We start from the raw sequence: 2,879 nt of genomic DNA, 5'->3' as shown, positions 1-2,879 counted from the left end.
GTGGGAGAGGGCGATTGAATCTGTTCCGGCGGTATCTGTCTCTGCGTCGCACAAATTGTCGCAACTCTTTATCCTACATAGGTATATACGTACACTGGAGTAGTATATGAATATAAAAATGTGGTATAATGTATGTCAAATAAAATGAAATGGATGCCGAATAGGCATATCTATGTATGAAATAAGAAAAGAAAAGATATAAAAATAAAGTGGATGTAAAAAAAAGGTGTGGTTTGGACCGGCGAGGAGAGGAGGTTGGAGGCCGGTATGTTTTTAAGGTGTGGTTTGGACCGGCGAGGAGAGGAGGTTGGAGGCCGGTATGTTTTTAAGGTGTGGTTTGGACCGGCTATGAGGAGGTTGGAGGCCGGTATGGGAGGAGTCTTTCCAGCTTTCTTTGCTGGAGAAATGAGAACTCTTCCCACCAGTGAGGTCCTTCATGGAGAAGTCCCAGGCCTCACTCACACGGGGTGTATGAATCTGTACCCTGTATGGGGGCTGCAATTACCCCAAAGAGGACATCCATGTGGGTGAAGTTGCACGGACGCACCCTGGGTGCGTTCGGGGCCGTGCACCGGCACCCACACAGATGTCACATTGGGAACAGCCGCTGCACCCCAGATGACAGCAATGGGACTGCCTACACGGGATGCTGGGAACACCTGTGCATCCCCATTGCGGTACACGCGGCCCTCCCATGGGGTACGGATTATTACCCCCCCTGTGAATGAGGCCTAAGTGTGAATAGAATATTTACCCCCATTGTGTTGGTAATTGGGGGGCCACTGTACCCCTCTTTATTGTTATTTGGGGTGTTTTATTATAGGAGTGTTATAGATTGTAGATTAGGAGAAGTTTAGATTTCTTCTGGAGGAGTTTTGAGTGGACATCACTGATGTACCCCGCTCAGCGGGGGCGGGCCTTCCAGAACAGAGGCCGTATATGGGCAGCACAGAGGCTTAGTGGTGAGCCTTGCAGCACTGGGGTCCTTGGTTCAAATCCTGACCAGGACACTATCTGCATGGAGTTTGCATGTTCTCCCTGTGCTTGCGTGGGTTTCCTCCAGGTTCTCCGGTTTCCTCCCACAATACATGCTACCTTTGCGTTGGTGGTGCAGTGGTTAGCACAGCTGCTTTCTAAGCAGATGACCCGGGTTCGATTCCCGGCCAATGCCATCTCCAATACTTGGAGTCCTCAGAGAGAAAAGCGCTATACAAGGTCATAGACTATAGTGGGACATTAGAGTGTCAGCTCCTGGGCTCAGCCATAGGACTGCACTGGGGACATTAGAGTGTCAGCTCCTGGGCTCAGACATAGACTATATTGGGGACATTAGAGTGTCAGCTCCTGGGCTCAGCCATAGACTATAGTGGAACATTAGAGTGTCAGCTACTGGGCTCAGCCATAGACTATAGTGGGACATTAGAGTGTCAGCTCCTGGGCTCAGCCATAGACTATAGTGGGGACATTAGAGTGTCAGCTCCTGGGCTCAGCCATAGACTGCAATGGGGACATTAGAGTGTCAGCTCCTGGGCTCAGCCATAGACTATAGTGGGGACATTAGAGTGTCAGCTCCTGGGCTCAGCTATAGACTGCACTGGGGACATTAGAGTGTCAGCTCCTGGGCTTAGCCATAGATTGCACTGGGGACATTAGAGTGTCAGCTCCTGGGCTCAGCCATAGACTATAGTGGGGACATTAGAGTGTCAGCTCCTGGGCTCAGCCATAGACTATAGTGGGGACATTAGAGTGTCAGCTACTGGGCTCAGCCATAGACTGCACTGGGGACATTAGAGTGTCAGCTCCTGGGCTCGGCCATAGACTGCACTGGGTCTGGGGACATTAGAGTGTCAGCTCCTGGGCTCGGCCATAGACTGCACTGGGGACATTAGAGTGTCAGCTCCTGGGCTCAGCTTTAGACTGCACTGGGGACATTAGAGTGTCAGCTCCTGGGCTCAGCCATAGACTATAGTGGGGACATTAGAGTGTCAGCTCCTGGGCTCAGCCATAGACTATAGTGGGGACATTAGAGTGTCAGCTCCTGGGCTTAGCCATAGACTGCACTGGGGACATTAGAGTGTCAGCTCCTGGGCTTAGCCATAGACTGCACTGGGGACATTAGAGTGTCAGCTCCTGGGCTCAGCTATAGACTGCACTGGGGACATTAGAGTGTCAGCTCCTGGGCTTAGCCATAGATTGCACTGGGGACATTAGAGTGTCAGCTCCTGGGCTCAGCCATAGACTATAGTGGGGACATTAGAGTGTCAGCTCCTGGGCTCAGCCATAGACTATAGTGGGGACATTAGAGTGTCAGCTACTGGGCTCAGCCATAGACTGCACTGGGGACATTAGAGTGTCAGCTCCTGGGCTCGGCCATAGACTGCACTGGGTCTGGGGACATTAGAGTGTCAGCTCCTGGGCTCGGCCATAGACTGCACTGGGGACATTAGAGTGTCAGCTCCTGGGCTCAGCTTTAGACTGCACTGGGGACATTAGAGTGTCAGCTCCTGGGCTCAGCCATAGACTATAGTGGGAACATTAGAGTGTCAGCTCCTGGGCTCAGACATAGACTATAGTGGGGACATTAGAGTGTCAGCTCCTGGGCTTAGCCATAGACTGCACTGGGGACATTAGAGTGTCAGCTCCTGGGCTTAGCCATAGACTGCACTGGGGACATTAGAGTGTCAGCTCCTGGGCTCAGCTATAGACTGCACTGGGGACATTAGAGTGTCAGCTCCTGGGCTTAGCCATAGATTGCACTGGGGACATTAGAGTGTCAGCTCCTGGGCTCAGCCATAGACTATAGTGGGACATTAGAGTGTCAGCTCCTGGGCTCAGCCATAGACTGCACTGGGGGCATTAGAGTGTCAGCTCCTGGGCTC

The 2,879-nt window shown here is 52.1% G+C and overlaps 1 non-coding gene across 1 annotated transcript; it reads left to right on the top strand.

The window, feature by feature from the left end:
* Positions 1-1,099: 1,099 nt before the first annotated feature.
* TRNAR-UCU lies at positions 1,100-1,171 on the top strand. The gene has a single exon. It is a non-coding gene; the product is annotated as a tRNA-Arg (tRNA).
* Positions 1,172-2,879: the final 1,708 nt, after the last annotated feature.

Source organism: Rana temporaria, chromosome 4 (assembly GCF_905171775.1).
Source record: "Rana temporaria chromosome 4, aRanTem1.1, whole genome shotgun sequence".
NCBI classification, from domain to species: Eukaryota; Metazoa; Chordata; class Amphibia; order Anura; family Ranidae; genus Rana; species Rana temporaria.
The sequence above is the reverse complement of the archived record's forward strand: the minus strand, read 5'-3'. Positions and strand labels throughout refer to the sequence as shown.